Source organism: Aquila chrysaetos, chromosome 2 (assembly GCF_900496995.4).
Source record: "Aquila chrysaetos chrysaetos chromosome 2, bAquChr1.4, whole genome shotgun sequence".
Lineage (NCBI taxonomy): Eukaryota > Metazoa > Chordata > Aves > Accipitriformes > Accipitridae > Aquila > Aquila chrysaetos.
Genome location: NC_044005.1, coordinates 28,461,088 through 28,483,778, shown reverse-complemented (window position 1 = coordinate 28,483,778; position 22,691 = coordinate 28,461,088). Strand labels below are relative to the sequence as shown.

General features: G+C 40.4%; 1 protein-coding gene across 4 annotated transcripts in view; it reads left to right on the top strand.

The window, feature by feature from the left end:
- The window catches only part of MIPOL1 (mirror-image polydactyly 1), a 195,291-nt gene that overhangs the window by 3,474 nt on the left and 169,126 nt on the right, over positions 1-22,691 (top strand). The window contains exon 1 of one of the 4 annotated variants that reach the window (XM_030033194.2): positions 1,246-1,341. The exons of 2 other annotated variants lie outside the window; for them this stretch is intronic. The gene's annotated coding sequence lies outside the window, so the exon portion shown is untranslated. Of the gene's footprint in view, positions 1-1,245; positions 1,342-5,686; positions 5,708-22,691 lie in introns of those variants that run through there. One more of the 4 variants, XM_030033209.2, reaches the window with a different exon arrangement.

The following is a 22,691-nucleotide window of genomic DNA, read 5'->3' as shown; positions in this document are numbered from 1 at the left end:
AATACTATTCACGTATAACATTCAGTTACATAATTTGCATGCATCGGCAAATAAACAGTAACTTGAATTCTTTGATCTGTGTAAAAGCAGAATGGGGATTGCTGTGGGAATACAGGTTAACTCTCTTAAATTAATAAACTTTGAATGTGCTGACCTTTAAGTAATTAAAATCTCAACTTCAATGTTTCATTAACATTTGCCTTAGTTCCCTTGGTTTGGCTCTTTGAGACTGCTGCTCGATAAATATAGCAGGATCATCAAGTCTCCAGTGTTCTGTATCATCAAAAAGCAGATGCTGAAACATCACTACTTTTTTGTTGCAGAGAGGCAGGTCTCCCTGTGCAATGTCCCCTTTGATACAACTAGCAAATCTAGTATTAAGGTGGACTTGCTGCAGCAGTTCAACAGTAAAGAGAATTTGGAGTTGATCAGAGGGTGTAGAAAATGGTTGGTTAGATTTGTTTTCTGCAGAGGGTGTCACTGCAACAAAAAGAAGGTTTACATGAAAAAACTGAAAAATAATGTTCAGAGTGCATGTAATTTACGTAGAGATATGTTTACAGAATAGCATAACACCTGCTCCTTAAAAAGATAAACTCTGCTATTGTTATTAAGTTTGCCTCACAGTGTTCAACCCCCAAATCTATTCACCTCAACACAAATTCTCCGGCTGAAAGTCTCTTTTACATACGGCACATCTCCCTTTTTCTCTATCCACCCCTCCCTACTCCGCCGCAAAGGGCAGCCTTCCCATTGTGCAGGTTTCCTAAGGCACTCCTAGGCTTAATCCCACCGTTTCCGTATGGCCCCTTCCCAGACGAGTACTTGTGCACCGCTACGTTCTCCTCCTTCGTAACCCCGGCAGGGTTTGTCTCCCCATTTGTGACGACCCCATCCCTTAGCAGGGAATGCCGTTCCCAGCCAGCCTGGGCAGCGCTCCAGTGCTAAACCCCCCCCCGCCAGAAGGAATCAACTTTTCCCTGTGCGGGGGAAGGGCGGGCAGGGGAGTCGCCCGCTCCCACGACCCGTGCCAGGGACGCCCGCAAAGCAGCCCTTCAAGCTCCCGCACGCCGCAGGCCCGCGCCCCCGCCGCGGCCGGCCTTGCGCCGCCTCTCCCGCCCGCCGGGCGGCGCCATCCCCGCGCCCCGAGGCCAGCGGCCGCGCCGCCTCGCCCCGCCCTCGGGCCGCGGCCCCGCCGCTGCGCGCTCCCGAGGGCGGCGCGCGCGCGCTCGCTCGCCGCCCGCCCGCCTCTCCTCCCGCCCCGGCCGCAGGGTCCGCCCGCTCGCGGGCTTTGTTGTGGAGGCGGCGGCGCGGGGCCGGCGGCGGGGGAGGAGCGCGCAGGTAACGGGCTGGCGGGGCGCTTCCCTCGGCGGCTGCGGCCCGGCGAGGCCGCGGCTGCCCCGCGGCGCTCGGGTTTGAATTTGCCCCGTCTCCTGCGGCGGGGCTCGGCAGCGGCGTCGCGTCCCGCCGAGGCGACGTTTGTAGGGGCCGCTCGGCCCTTAGCGCCTCCCCGCGGGCAAGCGGCCCTGCCCGGCCTCCTCGCTTCCTCCCCCGCCGCCGCCGCCGGCGGCCTGCTCCGCCGCCGGCCGGGCCCTTGCTCCGCTTACCGGCCGCGTGCGCCGTGGCAGCCGCCCCCGGCGCGGCCCCTTGGCTGGCTTGCCGTTACCTCCCCCTGCCCCGTGGCCGCCGGGCCAGCCCGGCTCGCCCGACCTGCCGCCCGCTCTGCAGCTGGAGAGGCGGGGAAGGACGTTTCCCGTGCGGGGATGCCCGATTCGGAGTTTGAGAGGCTGTTAGCTTAGGGGGAGGGAAGGGACGGACAGGCTGCCGCCTCCCGAGAGGGAGGGCGGGCAGCGCTGGGAAGGTGGCTTGGAGAATCTGAGGTGAAACCTCTCCCGAGCAAATTCAGGAGGTCAGTGCTGGATCTTTAGTGTCAGGTGAGAACAAACTGGGGCGGGTACTCGGAACAGTAGTAATACATTTTAAAAAAAGAAAAAAACCACACCAAAAACTTGCCAAAATAAAGTTTGCAATCTGTGCTTTTTTTGAACAGAATGACTTTAAAAAAAGCTCCTTAGGAAGTCCAAATGACTTGTATGCCTCAGCTCCTAATGTAATTAAGTTCTACACTAATTGCTTTCTTGATGGTCTTGTGAAGGTCAGTTTCGGTTAAGGAAAAAGACTATGGTTTCTCAGTGTGAGCAGTTTGGAGGAAAAACATTCAGTGTGTGAATTTATCTGAGACAGCACACCTTCCAAAGTTTGCCTGTGGAACAGCTACAACTGGGTCTAGGTACAACTTCAGGGGGTTGAGGTGGTCGGTCGGAGTTCGGTGCTGTAGGAGTTTGCTCACCCGGAGTTTGGGAATTCAGAGTGCCCTGCAGCAGCATAGTTTCTTTTTTAATATTTCAGCGAGGGCCTTCTAACTGCTGTTAGAACTGTCTTAAATTGCAGTGATTTGGTTGTGGAAGAAAAATCAGTTAACCACAGCAATGCGCTTCTGGCTCAGCGGATCTCAGAGCTGCAAATTCTGGAGGTTGTGGGACCTGTGGGTCCTAGGGAAACGCAGTGACGTGCTTGCCTTGTTCTTGTACCTGTCCTTGAGCATCTGTTCTTGGCCAGTTTTGCTCTAGGAATATACAACTTTGGTTCAGCCTGAAACCACCTGTTTTGGATTATTTGCTTATTTAAATATATCATGGCACTAACTTAAATATCTTGTGCAGTTTAACAAGAGTTAAAACTAACTCATAACAGTTAAAGTAAACATGCTGTGTTATGTGGTAGTTCTGGTTTTGTTCTATTTTGCTTTTAAGTATGCAAAATGTAGTCATTTATGACAAGGTCCTTCAGCTGTATGGGATTTGTGAGACTGAGCTGTATACACTAGTGAGCATCACCAGTGTGACAGCTAAGAGCTCTTCTGCCCATCACCAGTACAGAGATCAGCATTGATGTCAGGCTCTTGAAAGTGATAAACTTGTCTTGCCCGTCCAGCTAAGGAGAAGTTACTGCAGTTCTGGTTGCAGTATGGAAAGTGAAGGGAGGGCTGGGAGGTAAAATTACGTACAGGATTTGAGGAAGTAGGAACAACTGCTCCTGCAAGTTTTGAGGGAAGGAGGTGGAGTTTTGAAGCTATGCAGTCACTGCTGCATCTGATCACTGGGAGTGACAGCATTATCAGGGAGATATAGCCCTCCTAGGACTTGGTATATCTGCCTGTGGAGAGGATGTATGGTAGCAGAATATCCATTTTCCCTCCTGGCACTTTCTTCACTAGTGTTAGATGTTTTGTCTAGTTTTCTTCTAGATACCTAGACTGATAAGGCTCAAACCAAGCCAGTAGATTTATAGTCAGGAACATTATATACTCTCTTAGATTTAGTAAATGATTGCTTATTGTTGGCATCTGTATATATCCTTTTCGTAGTTATTACAGGTTTTCATATAGTGATACCACAAGTTCTTTAGGGCCTGATTCCCACTACGGTTTGTAATGGGAACTACTCTGCTACTCTGTCCAATAGTAGTGGGTAGCAAATGAAATTTTAAAAATCTGTTCCCCAGTTCTCACATGATAGCTGATTTGACTTATTGCCTTTTTTTTGTTTTGTTTTGTTCTGGATTCACTTCATTTCCCTTTTAACTATTAGTTTGTCCCTTTTGGAGAAGGAAATGTTGCTTTTGTTCTTTGCATTCTGTTATTCTATCTCCCTGCGTGTTAGAAGTCATTCCAGATGATGCTAAATTAGAAATGCACTAATGTGGTGTTATCCTCTTTTCTTGACCAGTAAGAAACAAACCAATTGTCAGGCTTACTATTTCTCTTGCAGCAAGACAAACCCAACGCTTTGTATTACTGGCAGAAATAGGAGTACAGTGCTGATGCCCTGTGGCCCAGGTATAGCTTTTTGCAATTTGTGGGGTGTTTAGTTTTTGAGGGTGCCTAGGTTAGTAAAAATGTAAGGAAGTATTCGGGGCTTGCTTGAAGGGGTTAGGGGAGGAGAGAAAATATGGGGTTTGTAATTCTTTGTGGAACGAATCATTAAATTACTCACTAGAATTGAAAGCAAGAAGGTACATGTGAGCTGAGGGTGAAGGGGGAGAGAATCCTGCCTATGGTCACAGTTTTGTGTAAAATAGTAATGTGAACTTGAGAGATATCCTAACGAATCTTTTTGCTACCTCCTCTTAAACTTTTTAGGCTGCTAAACATATGACAGAGTAGATGCTGCATGTTAATGGCAGCATGCAGATAGGGAAATGTTTTTAAACTATGAATTGCTGATCTGACTTGATGTTCGCTTTAGTGCAGATCTCCTAAATCTATGCAGAGGCTTCTTTTCACTTTTACATCTGTTATCCTATATGGGCAATAGATGTTTTGAAACTTACTTTTAAAACAACCAACCAACCCTTCTGGACTGCAGTCTATTAACGGATTTATCTGCAGGGTAACGTTGCAACTGGCAGATATTCCTGAAAGTACAATTGCTGGCTTTTGCCTTTTCCTTTTAAAAGAAAATGATTTTAAATGGGTAGCAGAAACAGTTTGGAACGCTTATTTGCAGAACAGATACAGCTATGGAAAGAACCAGTATGTATGCTCATTTGTTAAGGTGAATCTCTGCTGCTTTGAGGCACCAGTTTTTTAAGTGATAGGATGGTTGGTGTGCTCCCTCCTAGCCTCATGAGCCATGGTACAGACACCGTAACAGCAGGCTTCTGTTTTCTATGTAATTCTTGATTTGGACTTGAGTCTGTTAAGGACAGGTTAAAATGCAAACTGGCAGTTTCTGCAAAGTGGTGGCCTTTGCTATATAAAAGAACATTAGGTATTAGAATTTTGAAAATATTTTACATGTGTATTGGGTTTGCATGGCAAGGTTTTGGTAGCAGGGGGGCTACAGGGTGACTTCTGTGAGAAGTTGCTAGAAGCTTCCCCTATGTGCGATAGAGCCAATGCCAGCCGGCTCCAAGATGGACCTGCCCATGGCCAAGGCCAAGCCCATCAGTGATGGTAGCAGCGCCCCTGTGATAACATATTTAAGAAGCGGGGGGGGGGGGAACCCATGGGAATTGCAGCCGGAGAGAGGAGTGAGAATATGTAAGAGAAACAACCCTGCAGACACCAAGGTCGGTGAAGAAGGAGGGGGAGGAGGTGCACCAGGCGCCAGAGCAGAGATTCCCCTGCAGCCCATGGGGAAGACCATGGTGAGGCAGGCTGTCCCCCTGCAGCCCAGGGAGGTCCACGGTGGAGCAGATATCCACCTGCAGCCCGGGGAGGACCCCACGCCAGAGCAGGTGGGTGCACCTGAAGGAGTCTGTGACCCCGTGGGAAGCCTGTGCTGGAGCAGGCTCCTGGCAGGACCTGTGGCCCTGTTGAGAGAGGAACCCACGCTGGAGCAGGTTTGCTGGCAGGACTTGTGACCCCACAGGGGACCCACGCTGGAGCAATGTGCTCCTGAAGGACTGCACCCAGTGGAAGGGACCCATGCCGGAGCAGTTCATGAAGAACTGCAGCTCATGGGAAGGACTCATGTTAGAGAAGTTTGTGGAGGACTGTCTCCCGTGGGAGAGACCCCACGCTGGAGCAGGGGAAGAGCGTGAGGAGTCCTGCCCCTGAAGAGGAAGGAGCAGCAGAGGCAACATGTGATGAACTAACCACAACCCCCATTCCCCATCCCCGTGTGCTGCTGGGGGGAAGGAGGTACAGAAAACCAGGAGTAAAGTTAAGCCTGGGAAGAAGGGAGGGGTGGGGAGAAGGTGTTCTTAAGATTTGGTTTTATTTCTCATTACCCTTCTCTGATTTGATTGGTAATAAATTAAATTAATTTTGAGTCTGTTTTGCCTGTGATGGTAATTGGTTGAGTGATGTCTCCCTGTCCTTATCTTGACCCATGAGCCTTTCATTCTATTTTGTCTCCCCTGTCCAGTTGAGGAGGGAAGTGATGGAGTGGCTTTGGTGCGAACCTGGCATCCAGCCAGGGTCAACCCACCACAACATGAAATATTGCTGGGATTGATTTTTGGTTTTCATAGCATCAGTGAATCAAATCATATTTTTTTTAAATGTGCATGTGTGTTAGTTACAATTCTCTCAAATAAATGGCATTTCTTGAGCCTTTTTCTATGAAGTGTGAAACAGGCACTGCTTATCTCTCACAAGTACAAGTAATAGAGACATAATCATTTAAATTGAATGCCAGTGGTAGCTATCATAATGCAGTATGTGTTTATGGATTTCCTCTGTATGTTACTGAACATTAACTACATGTGAAAACAGCTTGTTGTATTTATTGTGCACCATTACACTTGGCTGAGCCTTGTCAAAGATGTTGTCAGATTTATTTCATGCTTTTCAGAGGAATTAAAACTCAGTGATTCAGTTAATTATTTTGAAAGCTTTTTTTTTTTTTTGAAAGCCAAAGTTGTGGCACCTGTCACCTATGGTCAACTCTGTTGGCCACCAGAATACATGTACAGCTTCTTTTCTTTATTTGTTTACCAGTGCTTTTCTGTTACAGGTGTGTAAAAGGAGTTTATTGGGTCAGGTGCCTAGTGGGAGGCTATTTGTATGTGTGCTGCGAGTTCGGTGTGATACATGTGCATGAGATGACTTCCAGGGATGCTTCTGTGGGTTCTGGAGTAGGGAAGGGGATGAAGGACTGAGTAGGGTCCATGAGCGACTCTACAGGCTGTTTGCCATTATTGTTGCTGAAATGTATTCTGGAAATTCATGTTGAAAAAGGCATATAATTCTGTTGGTGACTTTATGTGTAGTTAAAATTATCATCGATATGTTGCTTTCAGTTTTAGCAGGGAATAAAATACATGAGACTGGTTCATAGTATCTTTTCCTTATTAGCAGGAATCTATGCTGTCATTTTGCTCAGTATCACTTGCTAGAGTAGCAAACCAAGGAACAGATCCAACTTCCTTTAAGTGAATGGCAAAACTTCCATCGGTCACAGCAGCGTGGGATTACACTGCAGGTTTGGAAGAAATAATTGGTAATGAGTTCAGTTCCTGGAGGGCATTAATTTTTGCACCATGAAATCCATAGTAAATTGAGTTAAGGAGATCCACATAACATGCTGGTAGACAAATGTTATCCTTTCTGTCCTTTTATGTAAATATGTTGAAGACAGAATTTGATCTTTAAGTTATATGTTCATTTAAATAGTAATATTCCAGCTAGCTATGCACTAATTTAAATGTTAAGTGTGAAATAAATTAGAAAAATCTAATCTGCTTCAGTAATGTAGTATTAGGACAAAGAAGGATTAAAATACTTGATTATTGATTAGCTTTTTGGAGGGAGAGGGTGGCAGTTCCCATCAGGATTTGTGGAATGAGAGCAGGGTTGTGTCTGAATTGAAACTGTTCTGAAAATGCTGTATGGTGCTCCACTGTGAGAGAATTTTAACATGGGATCAAAGATTGCTGTACTTGAAGCAGACAGATTGAATTTTTAATGGTGTTTTTTAAATGTGCAAATCTAGTAATTTATGTTGACTTGTACTTTAGCCTATAAATAAAAATGTCCACTTGTAAAGAGACTATTTAGTGCTGAAGAATTGCTTCATGCTTTTGTGTGTGTATGTATTATGGTTGGTGGGAACAGAACTAGAAATTGTCGTTAGTTGCCAAGTTAACAAATGAATGGTACTAAGCTTAGATTGGCTTGGAGAAAGGGAATAGGGCTTTCTGAGGCACGGCAGTTGTTATATATGGAAATGAAAAGTATTATTTCTTTTTTGCAGAGTGTTTACACAATTAAAAATATTACTGTGCGTTGTTTCAGTTTTTAATGCACAAAGTTAAATATGTATAGATATTTGTATTATGAACATTGTTTCTTTTTTTTAGATGTCCTTGGCTTGTTTTCCTTTGGGGGTAATCAGCTCTGCTTTAGCTTTCTTTCAGTACACAATTTCCAAATATATATATTGGACCCCCTCTCTTTGTTAATTCTGTGTATCAACAGGTGAGGAATTGGAACCATTCTTAGTGCTTACGTATTATATTTGATAGGAAATAAAATATCAGTTTATACTATGTTTTTGTTGGTTTTTCCCTATGTATTATAGATTTAACTTCATTTTAGAAGCTTAATTGACTGCCAAAAAGATAAGCCTAGTTACCAAGAAAAATGGTAACTCAGCTTGTAGCTGAGCATAGTTAGATAAATGAGAATACTGAGCATAATTAGAAAATTATTCTAAGAAATTCCAGTGGCCACTTCAATGCTATTGAAAGAGGTTATGCAAAAGTAAGTGTGTTCTTTTTTTAAGCATTCATTTCTCTTAATAATGGTATGACACATAGCTATATATTTCTTTAAAGACAGCTAGTCCTGTTTGAGAGAGATTACGTGGTGAAATATGAAGAAAATGCATATCTAATGCAGTGTCCTGTCTGGATATTGTCATTTATGCTAGTTGTAGTTGCCTAAATTATACCCACCATATAATACAATCATTAGTATTGATACAATAAAGTTATTAGTATTACTTTTAGAAAGGCACAATTTGGTTTTCTCAAGTACAGTTCTTAATTTCAAGTTTCTTTGATTTACAGTTGGACTTGCTTTAAGATTATGTTGCTCAATGTGTTGTCCTTCCGGTCACATTCAAGTAAATAAAACTTCAGGTTCTATAGGATTTTGCAACATTAGGTGCTCAGTAGGTGAGAATGTGTTAACTTGGTTATGCAAATTTTTTAGATACAAGCATGAGAAACAGAGCAGGATTTTTCATCGTGTTTTTCTATAGTGTGCTTGTACTTGTGCACAGATACAGGCAGTTTCTTCCATTTTCTGTTACAGCAGAGTATTAGCATGTGGTTTTCCTTGTGTGAAGTTTGACTTAAGCACTGTATGGCCGATTTGCTTCTTGGTACCTTCCGTGTAATGAGGCACTGTGAAACACCCACCATAATTTTAAGAATTGTTGAAAGTTTTGTAGCTCTTTTTGTAGAGCTACAAAAATGTGTTCTGATTTTGAATTTAGCACAAATATTACTAGATGAGTGATAAAGGTAGTATCATAGACATTCAGTTGCTCAGTGTAATCAAAGTAGGACAATCAAATACTCAGATACCAATTTAAATATGTTTTCACAGATGCTAGTTGACTTGTTTTCCACTTTTTTTTTCTTTTTTGTTTTTTCCTCTGCTAGTTGTCGGGATACTATGGGCTTGCTGACAGTGTAAATGGTTGAAGGTAGAATAAAAATTAGTCTTGAAGTAGTTAAATATCTCAGTTCCCATGATCTGTATCTGAAGAAAAACAAACAGTATTTAATAAGTCTGTATCTTGGATCTGTTTGTAATGGTATTTATTTTCATTAGACCACAGGAATCTTGAAGTTAAACTTTTCTCTTTGCATCTGACTATGTATGATGGAAAAGGATGTAGTTCCACACCTATATCCTTCTCAAGTGTAGCCTGCATTGATGTCATTGTTTCTTAAAGAGACATCAGCAACCCCATAGTTCTGCTCAGTTGTATTTGTAAAATGCATTTTGATTAAAATTTGAACTTAGCAAGTGAAAAGCCACCTTCAAGGTTTAAATTTTGCTTTTCCTTCAAGATAAAATAAAAAAGAAAAAAGGCAGCATTCTGTTCTCATTCTGTGGTGTTATGCAAGTTCATTTTAGGAGATTTTGTCCATTAGTCTCTTCAACTGTCATTTTAGGGTGACAAGCTAAACTGGGAAAACTGAGCAACAGGAGGAACTGCATGAATTCCCTGGTGTCCTTGTTCACCAGTTCTCCCTGCTTTGTAGGATATTCCATAGTATCTGGGTTTTATTACTCGTTGCTCCATTCCTGCCTTCTTGCTGTGACCGTCTGTTGGTTGTTTGCTGGTGTTCCCGGCTAAATTATTCTCGTATTTTCCTATGTATAGGTACAGTTGTGAGGGATGTGGATACTTCCATGGTTCCCTTACCCTGACCCCATCGCTCTTGTGCCTCTGACAGTACTGAGCCCCATTTAGCTGCCTTCAACATGGCGTTGAGTGTGGGGCAGGGTGTTTAAAGAAAAGACGTGGGGAGGAGTTGTGGAGCTCACTGTCCTTTTCCTGCACTGTCTCTTTTCTTGCTCCAGGTCTTAAGTTAGCTGCTGATCTTGCTAGACATGCCTTGGAGAAAAGAATTGGGGTGACTAGTCAGCCATTTGTTGGCCCTGGCCACCTCTAGATGTGATTGCTGCTTGGGCAGGCACTGTCTAATTTCTCAGCTGTTGCTCTGCAGTCACCACAGTAAGCTTGTTCAAAACAAGCTCAGGTAACTACCTGAACTGCTGCACAGAAGTGGTAGCACTGCTGCTGCTTTCTGTTCCAGCTTCTCTTCTGCAGCCTGAGCTCAGCAGGCTTGGCTGATGGGCACAGAGGGTCCTGGGGAGGAAAAGATACTGCTCTTTTTCAGTACCAAATGTGAATTGAAGGCAGAGTGGGGTTAGTAAGGCAAGGGCTCAGTTTGAGAAATGCTGCATATGACAGCAGTTGCCAAATTAATCTTTAATGTTAGACATACTATAGCTGCATGAGCTGCAGTTGCTACAGTGCAGAAATACCCTTGATGAAAGCTGATGGCAGTCTCCTACTGAAACTTTTTTGCTTCTGTATGTTTGAGGAATCCCCTTTTTTAAGGAAAAAGACAACCACCTTTAATGCCTTAAACTGTGCAGATATTATGCAATTAATTTTCAGTAATATTTTTTACTTATCTGTGTTTGCTTGTTTCCTTGCTTTAGGAAGGAGCAATAAAGCTTTACATCTGGATTGGGAGTGTATAGTCACATGTTTGTTCTTTAGAGCAGTTTTTTAGATACATTTTACAGATATTAAAGGATAGTAAAAAATTTAATATACATGCAACTGTTTCCACCTAGCATGTGTGAGTGCATGTATTTGGTTGACTGTTTTCTTCTGAACCAGTAGTGTTTTCTGAATATCCTGATCTTATTAGCAAATGGAGATGTGAAATAGCTGTTGAGATTTTAATTTTTTTTCCTGCCTGCTCTTCCCCTGGATGTGCAGGATCCCAAACCGGTAGATGGAGCCCTGTGCCAACAGCCAGCTTTAAAAAGGCTGCTGGGTGTACTTGCAGCCTCTCTATCGGGAGAGCCAGGCAGGAGGGGCTTCTTGAGCATGTATCTGTAATATGTTTTATTCATATGTAATAAATGAACACGGTTTTAAAATTAAATGTCTAGTATTAGCTGTGAAAGTCAAGGCAGTGACCGTGTGCTGAGATGCTTAGGGACAGTTTTGCGGTGTTTGTGGGGGCCAGGTGATTGGGTGAAATACCCTGATCTGTTCTAGAGCACTGCCAAGTATGACAGCTCATCTGGTATGCCATGCGTTTTCCCTTTGCACTTAATTTCCGAGTCAACTGCTTGTCGTTAGGCAAATCTTGGTTGAGAGCATCAAAAACAGGGCCTGTGGGAAGCTCTTAAGAAACTTACAAGGCAGAAGAATTTGCTTTTCAAATGTAAGTTTTGGGATTTGGTTTTGTATTTTTGTTTCTAGCTAATGGTAACTGCTGATCGTTTTGAAACTATATTTTTGAGTATTGAAATTTGTTGAATAGTGCAGTTCATAAATTCAAAATTAGCAGTAGCTAATCTTGCGTATGCCCCATTTTGCATGGTGTGTGTCCACACCCTCAGCCCAGTGCTGTGTTATGCAGTTCAACTAACTGATACAGTGGGCTTGGTTTGCTGATATCTGTGTGGGCCGCTTGTAAAACTATGAAGAATGTGCAAGTTGCAACAACTTTCTTTAGAAATAAGTTTACCTGATGCGGTTTTGTATGTAGAAGAGATGCACTAATTTCGACAATAGTGTTGAATAGATGAGATAGTGTGAGAACAGCTCCTAAATAGCAAGGTGCTAATTTTATTTTAAAATGTTCTTAATTTTAAAGGGAGAAAGGAGGATAATATTTTAGAAATAAGAAGAGGTAGAAAGTTTTTATTATTGTTGTGGGGTTTTTTTGTTGTGTTTCTGCCAATAAATATATACTTGAAAAATCTGCCAGATTAGGATTATTCTGTGATTGTAACAGGTACACAATTTGTATAACATGTATCCTGCATTTCTTATTTGAAATTCTAGATGACTTAATGTTTACATTTCAAAACAATGGGAGGGGTGTGGGTCCCTGGTGTTCTTGCTCTGACTAATATTTCTGTGCAGTAACACTCCTGTACAGTACCTTATATCCCAAAAGAAAAATGAAGTAATTCGCAAAGCCTGCAGATTTGTCTGATGACTATATGAATACTGAGCTAAGTTGCAATCTGAATAATCTTTGGAAATGTGTTTCTGCCTGCTGTTCATTATGCATGTGAAACCGGTGTTCAGATGTTAGGGAATGGGGTTAAAAGTGAGATTGTGAAAGCATTCGTCAAAAATAAATTACTGAGTTAGCATTCTGCTGGAATGGTATAATTTGGTTTGCTTTATTTGTTTTAATGGTTAGTAGTCACTTTTGCTTATGGTTTGCAAAAATGAAACTAGGGATTTTCTTTCACATGGCACATAGCAAACTGTAGTACAGCGCTCCAGTCATTCAAACCCAAGTATTTGTTGCACTTTGGAGAGGGAGCTCTAGACAGTATTCCAGCTTGTTACTGTTTCAGTGCATTTAAAAAACAACCAAACACAAACCACAACTATGAACATCCTTGTGCGTTGGAGGGAGAAGAGAAAAACAGTCACCCAGTGGGTTGACCCTCACCAGCAGCTAAGGACCCGTGCAGCTGCTCGCTCACCACCACCCCCAGCAGGATGGGGGAGAGAATAGGGAAAGCAGAAGGCAAAAAACTCATGGTTCAAGACAAAGACATTTTAATAAGCAAAGGAAAAAGAAGAAAGAAAAAAAATGCAAAAAAGATGCAAATAGTCACTCACCATGTCCCACCCACAAGCATACCAATGCCCAGCCAGTCTCTGAGCAACAGCTGCTTCAGAAGACAAAACGCACACCCCCTTCTTGCTTTACCCCAGTATCTGTTGCTAAGCATGACATTATATGGTATGGAATACCCCTTTGGCCAGTTTGGGCCAGCTCTGTCCCCTCCCAACTTTTCTTTAATAATTTGGAAGAAATTTGACTTTTATGCAGCAGTTGGTCAGGACAGTGACTTTTCACATACCAACGAAGTTTCAGCATATAGATTTGGCATTAACAATGTATCTTAAGCCGTCTTTGATTTGTTTGAGAATGATCATGCCATTTAATTTTGAGGCGTCATTAGAGGGGTCATGTTTTTGTGTTCTTTGAATTTTTATTTAGTTACTAGCAGAGGCAGTGATATTAGCACAAAAAGGAAGCTGTAGAAGAATACAAATACTTGAGTGTTTATAAAAATAAGCTTTTTCCCCCCTCTAGGGAATGGTTACAAAGTTCTAGCTCATGATCTTGTTAAAGGAACCCATTCTTTGGAGAGGGGTTGAGCTTTTTCAGGAAAAGTTTGATAGTGAAGCTTTCAATGGAATACAGGGTAGAGCTGAAAAGACCAAATGTCCAGAAAATTACATTCCAATGAATGTTTGTCCTTAGAAGCAAAAGAGGAGCTTAATAATCTTGTATGAAACATGAAATGAATGGCAGAATCAACAGGGTGGGTTTACTGGTCATTAAAAGGTGGGGGTAAAAAAAGACAACCCTTCGTAAACTTGGCCTTAAAATGTTTTTAAAAAAACAAAACACAGAAACGCCAAGTCTTGCACCTGCCAGTACATGGAGAACATCATGAAAAGATGAGTGATAAATGTTTTTCTGTGCTTGATGCATCAGTTGAATTTGGCAGTTGCCCTGAAGAAAGTGGAGACCACCTCTGTGTGTGTTCAACATTCCTTATGTATCAGCACCTGATTCTTTTGATAGATTTTATGTAGTGCCTGAAGCATTTAGGAGGGAAGTACAACACATGTTGAATAGCAGAGGTTGTAGTGAGGTCTGATGTTTTGACCCAAGGAAGATGAGAGAAATACAGAGCTAGCAATCGTGAAAAGCTTTGGGAAGAATCAGAGCTTCTAGGCTCTGGTTTCTTTTCTCTTGATCCAAAAGATCTCAGGTGGTAACTGAAGCAGATTAATTTCTGACTCTGATATAAGCAGAAGTCATAGATTTTTTCTCCTGACAGTATAGGGTACCTCAAAGACCTATTGATAGTTGCCTGTAGCATGAGATTTCATCACTGCTATAGTTTTTTTTGTTAACAGGTTACATTGAGTCAGGAAGGAGATTATGGGAACTGAGCCATTTAAAGAACTCCTGCAAAACACAGAACAAATCATCAGGTTGTGCAGAGGCTTGTGATCTTCTGTATTGACCAGCTATAACACAGCAACTGATTGAAAAAGTTCTATTGGTCTTCTGAGGTCTGAGTGGTTTCTGAGTGCAAATGGGGGGGGTGGCGGGACACCTAGACAACTGCAGTCTTACATGCAAAACTATTCTGACTGAGGTCCTTGAACTTTTTATGGCTTACATTTGCATCTTAGCAGCAGGATTGGGCAAAGCTTTAATATTCTGTGTTTAACATTCTTTGAGACACATAAGCTCACTAGCTCTACTGCAAAGCATCTTTCAAAATGCTAATTCTCTGTTCTGGCTGTAAAATACATGTGGTATATACTTGCAATCTGGCCCATGCCTAGAAACAGGTTTCCTGCTGGGCTAATTATCACTAATTGTGCTACTCTTGTATAGCAGTAAGGGAAACTGGCAAGGTAAATTGGTCTAATACTGACATGAGCTAAACAGTATGGACTGTTCTGTTCTTAGAGATGTGTGGTATGAAATTTTAGTTGAACATAAATCAACCAACCAAGAGGGAAATTCACCCAACAGCTAAAATATCTTAAATGGTGTGCATCTGTGACACGTAGCCTTTTCTGAAAGTTGAATGACTTTGGTGGTGCTTTGATTCTTATTCCCCTTTGAAAGCAGATTGTACAAGCTGGGGAATTGTGCTGGCTTCCCTGTTCAGCTTTGTAAATGCAGTGTGGTTCAAACTGATGTTACTGCTCTTTGTCCACCAATGAGCAGTTTTGCCTGTTCCTTATGTCTAAGGCACAGATTCCAGGTGGATGTCACAAAATCCCTTTTTCCTTATTTTTTGTTTGTAGGACAGATTTGAGTCATTATCTTTAGGATAAGGAGATGGTAAACCACGTCAGTAATTCCTACAGGAACTATTTACAGTCTGATAGAGGAAGGATATTCCCAAAGATTTTTATCTTATTTTACATTGTTTATATAAGTGTGTCTGTGTATGTATTTAAAATAATGTGCTAGGATTTTCAACTGTTTTCTAGGATTTGGCCAGATTAAAACTAGAGTTTGTGGTTTTTAATCTTTCCCTAGCTATCTGTTGCAGTACCATTTCACTGTAGGACTTTTGTTGATCAGTTTTTTCTTGATTTTTAAAAAGCTATTGAAGAACACCTGTATCTATTTTTGTATAAAATCTGCTGATAATATGAAAAAGATACTACTAGAATGTTTTCCCGGCTCAATTAAGAATGTATTTAATTGCTTTGATAGCAGATAAGCAATTTGATATTTCTCTATATGAAACTCTATGAATAGGGCTTAGACAAGCTGCTTTAATCGCTTATTGCTTGTATCTTATAGTTTTATAGTTAATTTGGGAAGTAAGAGTAATCGTTTTTGTTGCATGCTTTTGTGGACTGGATGTAAATTAATCACAGAAGTACAGTGTCAGCATGAATTAATTATGCAAATAAGCCAAATGGTTATTTCATTATTTTATTGAAGTGGCAAGAGTTTGCAAAGATCTTTTGTCTTAATAGATTAGCCAGAATTCATTGGAAAAAGTCTTAGTATGTTTAAGGTAATGGAAAAAAATTGCTTTCAGTACATCCTACAGAGATCCTGTTTAAAACAGATGACAGTCTGTCACGTTCAGTAGCACATCAGTCATCAGATTTATTCTAATTCCTTAAGCTGAACATTTCATTCAAGCTTGTAGATTGCCTTGTCAAGCTACCAAAAGCCTCATAGCTTTTCTGACAAGCATTGAGTTGCACCAGCAGTTCGCAAATAAATGCTAAGCTGCAAAAATATTGTTTATTTTCTTTAACCTTTTATTCAGTTAACTACAGTGTTCTTTCGTGTTATTTTCTCCACATGCGTTTATCACAAGGTATTTGAGGGACTACTTCCTAAACATGCCTCATCCTGACCACAGCCACTTCAGACCAAGGGCCACTCATTTTGGGATGTGTTGTTTTTACTCGTAGCAGTCTAGACCACCATGGTTATGACATTCCTCCTCTAATCATAAAGGCCCAGTGAACAGCTTTGTTTGCTGCAGACGTGAAGGAATCCCACTGCCAGTGCTCACGCGGCACTGGTGTGGCCAGTCTGGCTTTGTGCAGAGTAGCCATGGTCATGGACTTCTGCTTGCCCTGTATGGAAAGTGGCAATTTTGCTATCAGCCCATATAGCTGTGCCATTCTTCGTATTTATTCATCAAAATCTCTTTGCAATGTTTTTTCATGCTTTACCATGTGTGTTTGTGTACAAGTACTGTGGCTGAATTGGGCTCCTTGCTTTTGTTGCACATGTGCCACCTTGGAGAAAAGAAATTTTTCTTGTCTTTTTTTTCCTCTTGTCTTTTTTTTCCTCTTGTCTTTTTTTTCCTCTTGTCTTTTTTTTCCTCTTGTCTTCCCTCTTCTTTTTCTTCCTTTCTCCTCTTTTCTTCCTGACTTCTAATTCTGAGCCTTTTGCTTTCCTTAAAACAAATTTTCTGTGTAATCCATCGCACTTGCATACAAAGTATACTCGGGCCTGTGTGGTAGTGAGAACTTGAGATGCAGTTCACTTTCTTTGAAGTCGGCATATGTATGTCTAAGGTAGTAAAACATTGGGATGGTTAGCTGAAGTGATGTTAGTTAATTGCGCTAAGAAAAGAAAGTAAACTATTAGGTTGGTGCATTTGTATAATTTATATTTAAGCCCCAAAAATTGTTTGGTAAAGTGATTTTTTCATGAACCACTGAAAGGCTCATGTTCAGGTTAGACTAATCTCTATATTAAACTGCTAATGCTATGGCATTCACATAAAGTCGTGGCTGCCCTTTAATAGGAAAAAGACTTCCTTGGTTATCTTTTTCAGCTATTTAAAAAACAAAACCACAAAACAAACCCTAAGCTCTGTGTTAATAATTTTACAGAACCACCAACTTCAGAACTCTACTTTCTACTTCTAATTCTTCACTGTAACTTGTGATTTCTTCTAATATGTATTTTTCTGTCATTTACATGCAGTGCTACATTTTCTCTCCTAATCTGGTGTTTTTCTTTTGTTATAAAATCCTGTTATTTCTTTATACTCTTTTTTTGGTCTGCTAAATGGCCAATATGTTCTTTTAGCAGGCTTATGCCTTGAACAGATATTCTGAAAGACACACTGTATGTGTCTAAAAAGGAACTGTGGGGTTGAAGCCCTAGATAAAATTAAAGCCTGAGTATGTTAAAAAAAAAAAATTGTTAAAATGTCAAGATAATTTATTTTCTGACTTTTCATTATACCTATTATTAATTTTGACTTGTATTCAAACATAGAAATATGTAGCGTCGACAAAAGCTGGTTACAGAGAGATAAAATTCAATTTTACACTAAGATAATTGTTTTATATAGTTTATATTTATTTATAAGATCAGATAAAGGCTTGGAATTCTCAATATAAATCACAGTATGGTCCTGATGAATGCCGTGGTCAGTAAGTGGAAAACCCTTCACTTGCAAAACACGTTACTACTGCTGAAAATACCAAGTGAATAAAATGAAACTGATAAGCATAATCTTTCCTACTATACATTCTTTACGTGCATTATAATGTTAGAGCTTTGAGTATTTTTGGTTTTCAAAGGAGTTAGTAGGTATTAACACTGTCAACATCCTCCCAGATAATACCTTGTCCTGGTTTCTGAAACTAGGACATACCTGTAGCCAAATTAACATGTCTTTGTTAAAAAGAGATTAATGCAAAACTTGCTTGAGGTCTGTGGGTAAGAACGGAACTATTGCTGCAGTAACATTGGGAAATTAGATTGCCCTGTTCAAACGGCCTTGTGTGCACTGGAGATGTAGTTGATGGGATCCAAATGCTATGCAGATGATGAAGCCCATGATTTAAGAATACATTTCTGTAATAAATTGCTTCCTATCAGGAGCATCTTCTATCAGGAAGGCTTATTTTATCCAGAATTGGATCTCTGGTATGTCTTGAAGAGAAGGAAATTTAACTGTTTTTCAGATTTGGCAGGACAATAAAATGGATACTATGTCCTCACAGAGAATGTACGCTGTTGATGATTTTTTTCTTCAGGGAGGTGGCTCAGTCTCGGGTACATCAGCTGACCCTCTATGTCAGTCTGAACTAAAGAAGGAGACAACCTCTAAGTAACCAAATTGCAAGCTGAGATTTGAAACATGTAGGTAGCTAACTGGAATGACTGCCATTCATCCTACCACAAATATTTAATAAATAAGCTGTAACATTCAGTGACAGGTTTTTCCATAAGGTAGTGTATTGGAGCTTTTGAGTTCTAGGGCAATAAGAAATAGACTTCTCGACATGGCATCCACTTCACAAAAAATGTTACTAGACCTGACAGGTATTTTGTCAAGCTGGACATTTTTCAGAAGTGTTGGCTTCCAAAACATGTCTTGATCAGCTGCCCTTAGTATACAGAAACAGTGAGTTCCACATCTGTTGCTTGTTACAGATTCCAGGTTTTCTGGGCTTCTGTCAAAGTACCAGTGTCACTGAGGTCAGTAACTTGCCACTGTTACCTGAGTTAGATCACATCAGAGAGTAGTGGCAATGAGTAGTTACTCAACAGCCCTAGGGTGCTGATCTGGTGTCACTGAACAGCTTCTCTAGGCAAGCGCTGAGGGTTACAAATGGTCTTTTGTTTTCTTCACAAGTTGTAGTTTGTTTGTAAGCTTGTAACTTGTTCTGCTTTGGCAAAGGAAAGGCCACTGTGGCGGGGTCAGGATCTGATCTTTGGTTTGTCAGGTAGGCTTTAATGTAAAGGGTTTTGCGTACCAAATGGTTTAACAAGTGTGAAGTTCTAGTACAGCACTTGGTAAGCTTCTGCATGGGCAGTAGCTCAGCATCTTTCATTTGCTGGGCTGGTGATCAGATCACTGACGTCTGCCTCTCCTGCGATCAGGCTTTCTTTCCAAATGGCAAAGATCGATTAGACTGCAGAAGGACAGATATGGAAATGCAGCTCCCTGTGAGAATAGACTCAAGTTCCATTTTTTGATACAATGGAATTTCTTTCAGGATCTTTCATGGACCCAGTCCACTAGTTCATCCATGGCACCCAGACAGTATAATAGAATGGAGCACCCATGAAGGATTCCTTTGTCATAAATGTTACGGATTAAGGCGCAATAGATGTATCAAGACTGTTATCCTGGGATGTACAGTCAACCAGTTAAGGGTATTTAAGTTAGTTTTCTGCACTACGGTAGCATAAACGTAGGGTGATATAAATATGACTGAGAGCAAACTTCAGCTTCTTGCTTTATGGACTCAGAATTTGATGGTAGCAAGAGTAAACACAGTTGTGGGGTGTAACACTTTCTCATACTGTACTGAAGGTGACTGCTATGCAGGTGTACAAGGTAACTCTAATTAAAACAGTTTCCCCTTGAAATGTAATTTTGTTCCTCCTCTTCACTATCCAGTGGTAGACTAATATTTGTCTCCAGAATGTTTTTCCAGGATCTGAAGTGGAATTACAGTATCTGAAGGTTACTAAATATTAGGCAAAAATTATAATTCTCTTCATAGTTTAAAAGTATCTTTCATATTTCAAAAACCCTCCTGGATGTAAAATTCTTTTGGCAAACATTCACTGCCTTGCACTTACGAGAGAAAACTTACTAAAAATAGTATATGCTGCTATCATACTGAGGTTCCCCTCCAGTTGTATCTGCCCAGTAGCTTGTTTTCTACTTGGTGTAATATACACTTCCAAATTTATCTTAAAAGTTACCAAAAAAAAAAAAAAAAATCAAACCAGATGTTTTATTGAGAACCCATTTAGTATTACATATTACACTTTCTTTCCAATAATACAGCCATTCAGTCCATTAAAGAGATCAGGGAAATTAAGAATTGTCTGTACATCTGCAGCTCTTAAAAATCCCACATGTAATACAAACAACCCAGTGATGGACTTTTTTTTTTTTTTTTTTTTTTTTTGAACTGTAATTCTGTGGAATACAATTCTATGTAAAAGTGTCACTGTTTATTAATACAGGAGTGCAATACTGTAAATAAAAGCAAAATTTTGTTCCAGTTGCTATAGAAATTTGTTTAGACTAAAGTTAAACCCCACTTATAAAGGAGTTCATAAAAATTATCTAATGTCATCCAAACTGTATCTCATCTATTAAAAAAATAAGGTGATTGGAGCATGAGTTTGCTAGTTGTAGGGTCTCTGGACTTCTCGAATGTCTTGAGAAACAGGTTTCTAGGGAGGTGTCTATTAATGGATGTCTGAGAGTAGGTGTGTGTTTTTCAACCTGTCCTGAAAGCACTGTAGAAAACCTTTTAAGTACTAAACTACCTTTTCCTGAGGTTTAGCTTTTTTTTAGTGAGTATCTTTAATAAAAACGAAAATAATCTTACACATCAGTGAAGTTCAGTGTGATGAGTAAATTAAACTCACTTCACTCTCTTCAGGCAGGAACAACATATTGTAATAAGCTAAGTTATGGCAAAAACTGCAACCTTTCCATCATACCTCTTTTTCCAAACCAGTCTGCTCAGCGGACGCAATCCAGCTGAAAAACTCAGTACAGTGAAATACTTCCTTTAGTTAAGAAGAAAACACAAGAGGACTGTGACTTACTGGCACAAGTTTTTACAAATGGAAGTAATTGATTAGATGTTGTGGCGTTAAAGTCATGAAGAACTTAAAAGAAGAATATTGAAGACCACTTGGAAAGCAGTGTCAAAATGGCATAACTGTCAGAAAAGTTACGCCTTTTTTTAACATTGAAGTCTGAACATGTTAAGATTTGCCTTTGACAACAAGAGAGTCATGAAAGCACAACATTAAAACAAAGTTGCCTTCATTCATAATGTGTTTTAAGAAATGTTCCAGAAGACTTTCTCTCTTCTTTGCTCCCAGTTTGACTGTGAAATAGGAAGCTATTTAGGAGTTTTTCTAGTGCTATGATTAGGCACAGAAGCCATCCTGGTGCATGTACCTAACTTTGTCAGATGCTCCTTCAACATGAAAGGGGAGGTAAAACTCTGGAGTCTACAAGTCTTGCAGCTTCACAATGTCCAAGAATATCTTCAGAGTTGTTCTGAGTGTTTGACCTGTTGGCCAGATTTTCCCTTTTTTAATCTTGTGTTTTATCTATACTTCTGTAGCTATAAAGTCTTGATTTTTTTATTTTTATTTTTTAGTGATGCCAAGCACTGCAACTTGTAATGCCCAGAACATCTGACAAACAAGCCTCAAACTGTTCAGCATGATTATGTGCAAAAGAAAGCAGTCATCAATATAAGCCTGGGTTTCAGAAGTGCTAAGGAAGGATTTTTCCTCCTTCGTCTAGTAAGTGGATTTAGAGCTCATTCGCTCCACCCAGGAATAACTGGTATGGGGCCAAGATTCAGCTGCTGTCTCAGCTCTCTGCAACCTCACCTAATTTCTTCTTTTTACCCCTGGTGTCAAGTGTTTTGGCAATGAAAACACTAATGTAGCTTGATGAATCAAGGAATAATGAATGCAAGATATCTGAATTTATGATGACGTTGCAAGAAAGAAGAGAACATCCATCAGTTTCTTTTTACAAAAAACTGAAGAGAATAATCTTGCCGAGACTGGCTAGATAATCCTAGGTCTTGAATTTTTCCAGAAATTTTTCTTCCTTTTGTCTGTGTGGAAAGAATCTGATTTTAAGGCTCAGAACCCGTAATAAGAACTTTTTCTGTCAGTTGTGTAACCCTCAACTTATATGAACCTCTTTGTAGGTTATGTTCTCAGAGGAATTCTTCAAGGCTTCTTCACTGTAAATTACTTTCATGGTTTTGGCTGAATAATGTGCTTAAAATGACCTTTAATGGGTTTAAAATGGTCTTTATTCAAAACCCAGTAAATGTTTTTTTAAAAAAGTCTGTCCAACTTCTTTATTCCCTGTGTTGTATATCATAAATTATGACAAGATTGAGGAACAAGAATGATCTATTTATTCAGATGCATATTTAAAAAAAAAAAACTGGTTCAACCAATTAAATAGTCAAGAACAGAAATGACAGAGCTTTCGTTACAGGCCATCTGATTTTTCTGCCTATGCTTAAAGTTGTCCTGCACCTTTCTTTGGAAGACCTTTTTTCTTTGAGTTTTCTATTGTTTGTAACTAACATTTTAGATGGAGATTTTTTTTTCACAGTAGGCATTTCCTTCCTACTGGGTGAAGGTGACTTTTTTTTTTGGTAAGTTTCAGCTGAGAGCTGGTTTGGGATATTTTCCAAACTAGGGTTAAAGGATAAATATATTGTTTTCCCTCATGTAAACAAAAATATTGCAGCAGTTTGATTGGGAAGCTGGTATGGGGTCATGTTTTGCATTGCTTTCTTAAAATTTGGCAAGGAGATCGATCCACT